Raw genomic sequence first — 13,738 nt, 5'->3', positions numbered from 1 at the left:
TCACAAAAGATTTTCATAGGACCCGATGCACTAGGTATGACACCTAGATCGGATATGAACTCCTTCATCCAGACTCCTTCATTTGCTGCTTCCGAAGCAGCTATGTACTCCGCTTCACATGTAGATCCCGCCACGACGCTTTGTTTAGAACTGCACCAACTGACAGCTCCACCGTTCAATGTAAATACGTATCCGGTTTGCGATTTAGAATCGTCCGGATCAGTGTCAAAGCTTGCATCAACGTAACCATTTACGATGAGCTCTTTGTCACCTCCATATACGAGAAACATATCCTTAGTCCTTTTCAGGTATTTCAGGATGTTCTTGACCGCTGTCCAGTGATCCACTCCTGGATTACTTTGGTACCTTCCTGCTAGACTTATAGCAAGGCATACATCAGGTCTGGTACACAGCATTGCATACATGATAGAGCCTATGGCTGAAGCATAGGGGACATCTTTCATCTTCTCTCTATCTTCTGCAGTGGTCGGGCATTGAGTCTTACTCAACTTCACACCTTGCAACACAGGCAAGAATCCTTTCTTTGCTTGATCCATTTTGAACTTCTTCAAAACTTTGTCAAGGTATGTGCTTTGTGAAAGTCCAATTAAGCGTCTTGATCTATCTCTATAGATCTTGATGCCCAATATATACGCAGCTTCACCGAGGTCTTTCATTGAAAAACTCTTATTCAAGTATCCCTTTATGCTATCCAGAAATTCTATATCATTTCGAATCAGTAATATGTCATCCACATATAATATCAGAAATGCTACAGAGCTCCCACTCACTTTCTTGTAAATACAGGCTTCTCCAAAAGTCTGTATAAAACCAAATGCTTTGATCACACTATCAAAGCGTTTATTCCAACTCCGAGAGGCTTGCACCAGTCCATAAATGGATCGCTGGAGCTTGCACACTTTGTTAGCTCCCTTTGGATCGACAAAACCTTCTGGTTGCATCATATACAACTCTTCTTCCAAAAATCCATTCAGGAATGCAGTTTTGACATCCATTTGCCAAATTTCATAATCATAAAATGCGGCAATTGCTAACATGATTCGGACAGACTTAAGCATCGCTACGGGTGAGAAGGTCTCATCGTAGTCAATCCCTTGAACTTATCGAAAACCTTTCGCAACAATTCGAGCTTTATAGACAGTAACATTACCATCAGCGTCAGTCTTCTTCTTGAAGATCCATTTATTCTCAATGGCTTGCTGATCATTGGGCAAGTCAACCAAAGTCCATACTTTTTTCTCATACATGGATCCCATCTCCGATTTCATGGCCTCAAGCCATTTTGCGGAATCTGGGCTCACCATCGCTTCTTCATAGTTCGTAGGTTCGTCATGGTCTAGTAACATAACTTCCAGAACAGGATTACCGTACCACTCTGGTGCGGATCTTACTCTGGTTGATCTACGAGGTTCAGTAATAACTTGATTGGAAGTTTCATGATCATCATCATTAACTTCCTCACTAATTGGTGTAGGTGTCTCAGAAACAGGTTTCTGTGATGAACTACTTTCCAATAAGGGAGCAGGTATAGTTACCTCATCAAGTTCTACTTTCCTCCCACTCACTTCTTTCGAGAGAAACTCCTTCTCTAGAAAATTTCCGAATTTAGCAACAAAAGTTTTTCCTTCGGATCTGTGATAGAAGGTATACCCAACAGTCTCCTTTGGGTATCCTATGAAGACACATTTCTCCGATTTGGGTTCGAGCTTATCAGGTTGAAGTTTCTTCACATAAGCATCGCAGCCCCAAACTTTAAGAAACGACAACTTTGGTTTCTTGCCAAACCACAGTTCATAAGGCGTCGTCTCAACGGATTTTGATGGTGCCCTATTTAACGTGAATGCAGCCGTCTCTAAAGCATAACCCCAAAACGATAGCGGTAAATCAGTAAGAGACATCATAGATTGCACCATATCTAGTAAAGTGCGATTACGACGTTCGGACACACCATTACGCTGTGGTGTTCCGGGTGGCGTGAGTTGCGAAACTATTCCGCATTGTTTCAAATGTAGACCAAACTCGTAACTCAAATATTCTCCTCCACGATCTGATCGTAGAAACTTTATTTTCTTGTTACGATGATTTTCAACTTCACTCTGAAATTCTTTGAACTTTTCAAATGTTTCAGACTTATGTTTCATTAAGTAGATATACCCATATCTGCTTAAATCATCTGTGAAGGTGAGAAAATAACGATATCCGCCACGAGCCTCAACATTCATCGGACCACATACATATGTATGTATGATTTCCAACAAATCTGTTGCTCTCTCCATAGTTCCGGAGAACGGTGTTTTAGTCATCTTGCCCATGAGGCACGGTTCGCAAGTACCAAGTGATTCATAATCAAGTGGTTCCAAAAGTCCATCAGTATGGAGTTTCTTCATGCGCTTTACACTGATATGACCTAAACGGCAGTGCCACAAATAAGTTGCACTATCATTATCAACTCTGCATCTTTTGGTTTCAATTTTATGAATATGTGTATCACTACTATCGAGATTCAACAAAAATAGACCACTCTTCAAGGGTGCATGACCATAAAAGATATTACTCATATAAATAGAACAACCATTATTCTCTGATTTAAATGAATAACCGTCTCGCATCAAACAAGATCTAGATATAATGTTCATGCTCAACGCTGGCACCAAATAACAATTATTTAGGTCTAAAACTAATCCCGAAGGTAGATGTAGAGGTAGCGTGCCGACCGCGATCACATCGACTTTGGAACCATTTCCCACGCGCATCGTCACCTCGTCCTTAGCCAATCTTTGCTTAATCCGTAGCCCCTGTTTCAAGTTGCAAATATTAGCAGCAGAACCAGTATCAAATACCCAGGTGCTTCTGCGAGCATTAGTAAGGTACACATCAATAACATGTATATCACATATACCTTTGTTCACCTTGCCATCCTTCTTATCCGCCAAATACTTTGGGCAGTTCTGCTTCCAGTGACCAGTTTGCTTCTAGTAGAAGCACTCAGTTTCAGGCTTAGGTCCAGACTTGGGTTTCTTCTCCTGAGCAGCAACTTGTTTGCTGTTCTTCTTGAAGTTCCCTTTCTTCCCTTTACCCTTTTTCTTGAAACTGGTAGTCTTATTGACCATCAACACTTGATGCTCCTTTTTGATTTCTACCTCCGCAGCCTTTAGCATTGTGAAGAGCTCGGGAATTGTCTTACTCATCCCTTGCATATTATAGTTCATCACGAAGCTGTTGTAGCTTGGTGGCAGTGATTGAAGAATTCTGTCAATAACGCTATCATCCGGAAGATTAACTCCCAGTTGAATCAAGTGATTGTTATACCCAGACATTTTGAGTATATGCTCACTGACAGAACTATTCTCTTCCATCTTGCAGCTGAAGAACTTATTGGAGACTTCATATCTCTCAATTCGGGCATTTGCTTGAAATATTAACTTCAACTCCTGGAACATCTCATATGCTCCATGACGTTCAAAACGTCGTTGAAGACCCGGTTCTAAGCCGTAAAGCATGGCACACTGAACTATCGAGTAGTCATCAGCTTTGCTCTGCCAGACGTTCATAACATCTGGTGTTGCTCCTGCAGCAGGCCTGGCACCCAACGGTGCTTCCAGGACGTAATTCTTCTGTGCAGCAATGAGGATAATCCTCAAGTTACGGACCCAGTCCGTGTAATTGCTACCATCATCTTTCAACTTTGCTTTCTCAAGAAACGCATTAAAATTCAACGGAACAACAACACGGGCCATCTATCTACAATTAACATAGACAAGCATAATACTATCAGGTACTAAGTTCATGATAAATTCAAGTTCAATTAATCATATTACTTAAGAACTCCCACTTAGATAGACATCCCTCTAATCCTCTAAGTGATCACGTGATCCATATCAACTAAACCATGTCCGATCATCACGTGAGATGGAGTAGTTTCAATGGTGAACATCACTATGTTGATCATATCTACTATATGATTCACGCTCGACCTTTCGGTCTCCGTGTTCCGAGGCCATATCTGTTATATGCTAGGCTCGTCAAGTTTAACGTGAGTATTCCGCGTGTGCAACTGTTTTGCACCCGTTGTATTTGAACGTAGAGCCTATCACACCCGATCATCACGTGGTGTCTCAGCACGAAGAACTTTCGCAACGGTGCATACTCAGGGAGAACACTTATACTTTGATAATTTAGTGAAGGATCATCTTATAATGCTACCGTCAAACAAAGCAAGATAAGATGCATAAAGGATTAACATCACATGCAATCAATATAAGTGATATGATATGGCCATCATCATCTTGTGCTTGTGATCTCCATCTCCGAAGCACCGTGCTTATGATCTCCATCTCCGAAGCACCGTCATGATCACCATCGTCACCGGCGCGACCCCTTGATCTCCATCGTAGCATCGTTGTCGTCTCGTCAATCTTATGCTTCTACGACTATCGCTACCGCTTAGTGATAAAGTAAAGCATTACATGGCGATTGCATTGCATACAATAAAACGACAACCATATGGCTCCTGCCAGTTGCCGATAACTCGGTTACAAAACATGATCATCTCATACAACAAATCACATGTCTTGACCATATCACATCAGAACATGCCCTGCAAAAACAAGTTAGACGTCCTCTACTTTGTTGTTGCAAGTTTTACGTGGCTGCTACGGGCTTAGCAAGAACCGTTCTTACCTACGCATCAAAACCACAACGATAGTTTGTCAGGTTGGTGCTGTTTTAACCTTCGCAAGGACCGGGCGTAGCCACACTCGATTCAACTAAAGTGAGAGAGACAGACACCCGCCAGTCACCTTTAAGCAACGAGTGCTCGCAACGGTGAAACCAGTCTCGCGTAAGCGTACGCGTAATGTCGGTCCGGGCCGCTTCATCTCACAATACCGCTGAACCAAAGTATGACATGCTGGTAAGCAGTATGACTTATATCGCCCACAACTCACTTGTGTTCTACTCGTGCATAGCATCAACGCATAAAACCAGGCTCGGATGCCACTGTTGGGGAACGTAGTAATTTCAAAAAATTTCCTACGCACACGCAAGATCATGGTGATGCATAGCAACGAGAGGGGAGAGTGTTGTCCACGTACCCTCGTAGACCGACAGCGGAAGCGTTATCACAACGCGGTTGATGTAGTCGTACGTCTTCACGATCCGACCGATCAAGTACCGAACGTACATCACCTCCGAGTTCTACACACGTTCAGCTCGATGACGTCCCTCGAACTCCGATCCAGCCGAGTGTTGAGGGAGAGATTCGTCAGCACGACGGCGTGGTGACGATGATGATGTTCCACCGACGCAGGGCTTCGCCTAAGCTCCGCAACGGTATTCTCGAGGTGTAATATGGTGGAGGGGGGCACCGCACACGGCTAAGAGATCTCAAGGATCAATTGTTGTGTCTATGGGGTGCCCCCTGCCCCCGTATATAAAGGAGCAAGGGGGAGGCAGCTGGCCAAGGGGAGAGGCACGCCATAGGGGGGAGTCCTACTCCCACCGGGAGTAGGACTCCTCCTTTCCTTGTGGGAGTAGGAGAAGGGAAGGGGGAAGGAGAAAGAAGGAAGGGTGCGCCCCCCTTCCCTAGTCCAATTCGGACCAGACCATGGGGAGGGGTGCGGCCACCTTTTGAGGCCTTTCTCTCCTTTCCCGTATGGCCCATTAAGGCCCAATACGAATTCCCGTAACTCTCCGGTACTCCGAAAAATAACCGAATCACTCGGAACCTTTCCGAAGTCCGAATATAGTCGTCCAATATATCGATTTTTACGTCACGACCATTTCGAGACTCCTCGTCATATCCCCGATCTCATCCGGGACTCCGAACTCCTTCGGTACATCAAAACTCAATAAAACTGTCATCATAACGTTAAGCGTGCGGACCCTACGGGTTCGAGAACTATGTAGACATGACCGAGACACGTCTCCGGTCAATAACCAATAGCGGGACCTGGATGCCCATATTGGCTCCCACATATTCTACGAAGATCTTTATCGGTCAGACCGCATAACAACATACGTTGTTCCCTTTGTCACCGGTATGTTACTTGCCCGAGATTTGATCGTCGGTATCTCGATACCTAGTTCAATCTCGTTACCGGCAAGTCTCTTTACTCGTTCCGTAACACATCATCCCGCAACTAACTCATTAGTCACAATGCTTGCAAGGCTTATAGTGATGTGCATTATCGAGTGGGCCCAGTGATACCTCTCCGACAATTGGAGTGACAAATCCTAATCTCGAAATACGCCAACCCAACAAGTACCTTTGGAGACACCTGTAGAGCACCTTTATAATCACCCATTTACGTTGTGACGTTTGGTAGCACACAAAGTGTTCCTCCGGTAAACGGGAGTTGCATAATCTCATAGTCATAGGAACATGTATAAGTCATGAAGAAAGGAATAGCAGAATACTAAATGATCGAGTGCTAAGCTAACGGAATGGGTCAAGTCAATCATGTCATTCTTCTAATGAGGTGATCTCGTTAATCAAATGACAACTTATGTCTATGGCTAGGAAACATAACCATCTTTGATTAATGAGCTAGTCTAGTAGAGGCATACTAGTGACACTCTGTTTGTCTATATATTCACACATGTATTATGTTTCCGGTTAATACAATTCTAGCATGAATAATAAACATTTATCATGATACAAGGAAATAAATAATACTTTATTATTGCCTCTAGGGCATATTTCCTTCAGACTGTGTTACTATCTACAAAGCTAGAATTGTCGCAAAAGGTTTTCGACAAGTTCAAGGTGTTGACTACGATGAGAGTTTCTCACTCGTATCTATGCTTAAGTCTGTCCGAATCATGTTAGCAATTGCCGCATTTTATGACATCTGGCAAATGGATAAACAAAACTGCATTCCTTAATGGATTTATTAAAGAAGAGTTGTATATGATGCAACCAGAAGGTTTTGTCGATACTAAAGGTTTTGACAAAATGTGCAAGCTCCAGCGATCCATCTATGGACTGGTGCAAGCATCTCGGAGTTGGAATATACGCTTTGATGAATTGATCAAAGCATATAGTTTTATACAGACTTGCGGTGAAGCCTGTATTTACAAGAAAGTGAGTGGGAGCACTACAATATTTCTGATAAGTATATGTGAATGACATATTGTTGATCGGAAATAATGTAGAATTATTCTGCAAAGCATAAAGGAGTGTTTGAAAGGAGTTTTTCAAAGAAAGACCTCGGTGAAGCTGCTTACATATTGAGCATCAAGATCTATAGAGATAGATCAAAACACTTGATAAGTTTTTTCAATGAGTACATACCTTGACAAGATTTTGAAGTAGTTCAAAATGGAACAGTCAAAGAAAGAGTTCTTGCCTGTGTTACAAAGTGTGAAATTGAGTAAGACTCAAAACCCGACCACGGCAGAAGATAGAAAGAGAATGAAAGTCATTCCCTATGCCTCAACCATAGGTTCTATAAAGTATGCCATGCTATGTACCAGATCTATTGTATACCCTACACTGATTTTGGCAAGGGAGTACAATAGTGATCTAGGAGTAGATCACTGGAGAGCGGTCAAAATTATCCTTAGTGGAATAAGGATATGTTTCTCGATTATGGAGGTGACAAAAAGGTTCGTCGTAAAGGGTTACGTCAATACAAGTTTTGGCACTGACCCAGATGACTCTAAGTCTTAATCTGGATACATATTGAAAGTGGGAGCAATTAGCTAAAGTAGCTCCGAGCAGAGCATTGTAGACATAGAAATTTGCAAAATACATACGGATCTGAATATGGCAGACTCGTTGACTAAACTTCTCTCACAAGCAAAACATGATCACACCTTAGTACTCTTTGGGTGTTAATCACATAACGATGTGAACAAGATTATTGAGTCTAGTAAACCCTTTGGGTGTTGGTCACATGACGATGTGAACTATGGGTGTTAATCACATGGTGATGTGAACTATTGATGTTAAATCACATGGCGATGTGATCTACATTATTGACTCTAGTGCAAGTGGGAGACTGAAGGAAATGTGCCCTAGAGGCAATAATAAAGTTATTATTTATTTCCTTATTTCATGATAAATGTTTATTATTCATGCTAGAATTGTATTAACCGGAAACATAATACATGTGTGAGTACATAGACAAACAGAGTGTCACTAGTATGCCTCTACTTGACTAGCTCGTTGATCAAAGATGGTTATGTTTCCTAGCCATAGACATGAGTTGTCATTTGATTAACAGGATCACATCATTAGGAGAATGATGTGATTGACTTGACCCATTCCGTTAGCTTAGCACTTGATCGTTTAGTATTCTGCTATTGCTTTCTTCATGACTTATACATGTTCCTATGACTATGAGATTATGCAACTCCCGTTTACCGGAGGAACACTTTGTGTGCTACCAAACGTCACAACGTAACTGGGTGATTATAAAGGTGCTCTACAGGTGTCTCCGAAGGTACTTGTTGGGTTGGCGTATTTCGAGATTAGGATTCGTCACTCCGATTGTCGGAGAGGTATCTCTGGGCCCACTCAGTAATGCACATCACTATAAGCCTTGCAAGCATTGTAACTAATGAGTTATTTGCGGGATGATGTATTACGGAACGAGTAAAGAGACTTGCCGGTAACGAGATTGAACTAGGTATTGAGATACCGATGATCGAATCTCGGGCAAGTAACATACCGATGACAAAGGGAACAACGTATGTTGTTATGCGGTTTGACCGATAAAGATCTTTGTAGAATATGTGGGAGCCAATATGAGCATCCAGTTTCCGCTATTGGTTATTGCCGGAGACGTGTCTTGGTCATGTCTACATAGTTCTCGAACCCGTAGGGTCCGCACGCTTAAAGTTCGATGACGGTTATATTATGCGTTTATGTGTTTTGATGTACCGAAGGTAGTTCAGAGTCCCAGATGAGATCAGGGACATGACGAGGAGTCTCGAAATGGTCGAGACGTAAAGATCGATATATTGGATGACTATATTCGGACATCGGAAAGGTTCCGAGTGATTCGGGTATTTTCGGAGTACCGGGGAGTTAAGGGAATTCACCGGGAGAAGTATTGGGCCTTATTGGGACATACGGGAATAGAGGAGAGAGGCCGAAAGTAAGGAGGCGCGCCCCCCCCTCTGGTCCGAATTGGACAAGGGGTGCAGCCCTTTTCCTTCTCCCTCTCCCCCTCTTTCCTTCTCTCCTACTCCGGAAAGGAAAGGGGAATCCTACTAGGAATTGGGAGTCCTAGTAGGACTCCCCACACTTGGCACGCCCCCTCTAGGGCCAGCCTCTCCCTTGCTCCTTTATATACGGGGCAGGGGGGCACCCCATAGACACAACAATTGATCTCTTGGATCTCTTAGCCGTGTGCGGTGCCCCCCCTCCACCATAATCCACCTCGATAATATCGTAGCGGTGCTTAGGCGAAGCCCTGCGTTGGTAGAACATCATCATCGTCACCACGCCGTCGTGCTGACGGAACTCTCCCTCAAAGCTCGGCTGGATCGGAGTTCGAGGGACGTCATCGGGTTGAACGTGTGCAGAACTCGGAGGTGCCGTGCGTTCGGTACTTGATCGGTCGGATCGTGAAGACGTACGATTACATCAACCGCGTTGTGCTAACGCTTCCGCTTTCGGTCTACGAGGGTACGTGGACAACACTCTACCCTCTCGTTGCCATGCATCACCATGATCTTGCGTGTGCGTATGAATTTTTTTGAAATTACTATGTTCCCCAACAGTGGCATCCGAGCATGGTTTTATGCGTAGATGTCATATGCACGAGTAGAACACAAGTAAGTTGTGGGCGATATAAGTCATACTGCTTACCAGCATGTCATACTTTGGTTCGGCGGTATTGTTGGATGAAGCGGCCCGGACCGACATTACGCGTACGCTTACGCGAGACTGGTTCTACCGACGTGCTTTGCACACAGGTGGCTGGCGGATGTGAGTATCTCCAACTTTAGGTTAACCGAGTGTGGCTACGCCCGGTCCTTGCAAAGGTTAAAACAGCACCAACTTGACAAACTATCGTCGTGGTTTTGATGCGTAGGTAAGAACGGTTCTTGCTCAGCCCGTAGCAGCCACGTAAAACTTGCAACAACAAACTAGAGGACATCTAACTTATTTTTGCAGGGCGTGTTGTGATGTGATATGGTCAAGACGTGATGAGATATAAGTTGTTGTATGAGATGATCATGTTTTGTTGAAGTTATTGGCAACTGGCAAAAGTTTTATGGTTGTCTCTTTATTGCATAAGATGCAAGCGCCAAATAATTGCTTTACTTTATCGCTATGCGATAACAATAGTTGCAAGAGCAATAGTTGGCGAGACGGCCATGTGACGACACATTGATATAGATCAAGATGATGGAGATCATGGTGTCATGCCCGTGACGATGGAGATCATGACGATGCTTTGGAGATGGAGATCAAAGGCACAAGATGATGATGGCCATATCATGTCACATATTATGATTGCATGTGATGTTTATCTTTTATACATCTTATCTTGCTTTGATTGACGGTAGCATTATAAGATGATCTCTCACTAAATTATCAAGGTATAAGTGTTCTCACTGAGTATGCACCATTGCGAAAGTTCTTCGTGCTGAGACACCACGTGATGATCGGGTGTGATAGGCTCTACGTTCAAATACAACGGGTGCAAAACAGTTGCACACGCGGAATACTCAGGTTAAACTTGACGAGCCTAGCATATAACATATATGGCCTCGGAACACTGAGACCAAAAGGTCGAGCGTGAATCATATAGTAGATATGATCAACATAGTGATGTTCACCATTGAAACTACTCCATCTCACGTGATGATCGGACATGGTTTAGTTGATATGGATCACGTGATCACTTAGAGGATTAGAGGGATGTCTATCTAAGTGGGAGTTCTTAAGTAATATGATTAATTGAACTTTAATTTATCATGAACTTAGTCCTGGTAGTATTAGCATATCTATGTTGTAGATCGATAGCTCGCGTTTAGCTCCCATGTTTATTTTGATATGTTCCTAGAGAAAACTAAGTTGAAAGATGTTAGTAGCAATGATGCGGATTGGATCCGTGATCTGGGGATTATCCTCATTGCTGCATAGAAGAATTATGTCCTTGATGCACCGCTAGGTGACAGACCTATTGCAGGAGCAAATGCAGACGTTATGAAGGTTTGGCTAGCTCAATATGATGACTACTTGATAGTTGAGTGCACCATGCTTAAAGGCTTAGAATCGGGACTTCAAAGACGTTTTGAACGTCATGGACCATATGAGATGTTCCAGGAGTTGAAGTTAATATTTCAAGCAAATACCCGAGTTGAGAGATATGAGGTCTCCAACAAGTTCTATAGCTAAAAGATGGAGGAGAATAGCTCAAGCAGTGAGCATGTGCTCAGATTGTCTGGGTACTACAATCGCTTGAATCATGGGAGTTAATCTTCTAGATAAAATAGTGATTGACATAATTCTCTAGTCACCATCACCAAGTTAGTAGAACTTCGTGATGAACTATAGTATGCAAGGGATGACGAAAACAATTCCCAAGCTCTTCGCAATGCTAAAATCGGCGAAGGTAGAAATCAAGAAAAACATCAAGTGTTGATGGTTGACAAGACCACTAGTTTCAAGAAAAGGGGCAAAGGGAAGAAGGGGAACTTCAAGAAGAACGGCAAGCAAGTTGCTGCTCAAGTGAAGAAGCCCAAGTCTGGACCTAAGCCTGAGACTAAGTGCTTATGCTGCAAAGGAACTGGTGACTGGAAGCGGAACTCCCCCAAGTAATTGGCAGATAAGAAGGATGGCAAAGTGAACAAAGGTATATTTGATATACAGATTATTGATGTGTATTTTACTAGTGTTCGTAGATACCCTTCAGTATTTGATACTGGTTCAGTTGCTAAGAGTAGTAACTCGAAGCGTGAGTTGCAGAATGAACAGAAACTAGTTAAGTGTGAAGTGACGATGTGTGTTGGAAGTAGTTCCAAGATTGATATGATCATCATCGCACACTCCCTATACTTTCGGGATTAGTGTTGAACCTAAACAAGTGTTATTTGGTGTTTGCGTTGAGCATGAATATGATTTCACCATGTTTATTGCAATACGGTTATTCATTTAAGTTAGAGAATAATTGTTGTTCTGTTTACATGAATAAAACCTTATATGGTTACACACCCGATGAAAATGGTTCATTGGATCTCGATCGTAGTGATACACATGTTCATAATATTGAAGCCAAAAGATGCAAAGTTAATAATGATAGTGCAACTTATTTGTGGCACTGCCGTTTAGGTCATATTGGTGTAAAGCGCATGAAGAAACTCCATGCTGATGGGCTTTTAGAATCACTTGATTACGAATCACTTGATGCTGGTGAACCATGCCTCTTGGGCAAGATGACTAAAACGCCGTTCTCCGGAACAAAGGAGCGAGCAACAGATTTGTTGGAAATCATACATACTGATGTATGTGGTCCGATGAATATTGAGGCTCGCGGCAGGTATCGTTATTTTCAGACCTTCACACATGATTTGAGCAGATATGGGTATATCTACTTGATGAAACATAAAGTCTGAAACATTTGAAAAGTTCATATAATTTCAGAGTGAAGTAGAAAATCATCGTAACAAGAAAATAAAGTTTCTACGATCTGATCGTAGCGGTGCTTAGGCGAAGCCCTGCGTCGGTAGAACATCATCATCGTCACCACACCGTCGTGCTGACGGAACTCTCCCTCAAAGCTCGGCTGGATCGGAGTTTGAGGGACGTCATCGAGTTGAACATGTGTAGAACTCGGAGGTGCCGTGCGTTCGGTACTTGATCGGTCGGATCGTGAAGACGTACGACTACATCAACCGCGTTATGCTAACGCTTCCGCTTTCGGTCTACGAGGGTACGTAGACAACACTCTCCCCTCTCGTTGCTATGCATCACCATGATCTTGTGTGTGCGTAGGAATGTTTTGAAATTACTACGTTCCTCAACAATGTTGTGATGTGATATGGTCAAGGCATGATGCTATATTTTATTGTATGAGATGATCATGTTTTGTAACCGAGTTATCGGCAACTGGCAGGAGCCATATGGTTGTCATTTTATTGTATGCAATGCAATCACCCTGTAATTGCTTTACTTTATTACTAAGCGGTAGCGATAGTCGTAGAAGCAATAGTTGGCGAGACGACAACGATGCTACGATGGAGATCAAGGTGTCGCGCCGGTGACGATGGTGATCATGACAGTGCTTCGGAGATGGAGATCACAAGCACAAGATGATGATGGCCATATCATATCACTTATATTGATTGCATGTGAGGTTTATCTTTTATGCATCTTATTTTGCTTTGATTGACGGTAGCATTATAAGATGATCTCTCACTAAATTTCAAGGTATAAGTGTTCTCCCTGAGTATGCACCGTTGCGAAAGTTCTTCGTGCTGAGACACCACGTGATGATCGGGTGTGATAGGCTCTACGTTCAAATACAACGGGTGCAAAACAGTTGCACACGCGGAATACTCAGGTTAAACTTGACGAGCCTAGCATATAACAGATATGGCCTCGGAACACTGAGACCGAAAGGTCGAGCGTGAATCATATAGTAGATATGATCAACATAGTGATGTTCACCATTGAAACTACTCCATCTCACGTGATGATCGGACATGGTTTAGTTGATATGGATCACGTGATCACTTAGAGGATTAGAGGGATGTC

Source organism: Aegilops tauschii, chromosome 2 (assembly GCF_002575655.3).
Source record: "Aegilops tauschii subsp. strangulata cultivar AL8/78 chromosome 2, Aet v6.0, whole genome shotgun sequence".
NCBI classification, from domain to species: domain Eukaryota; kingdom Viridiplantae; phylum Streptophyta; class Magnoliopsida; order Poales; family Poaceae; genus Aegilops; species Aegilops tauschii.
The sequence above is the reverse complement of the archived record's forward strand: the minus strand, read 5'-3'. Positions refer to the sequence as shown.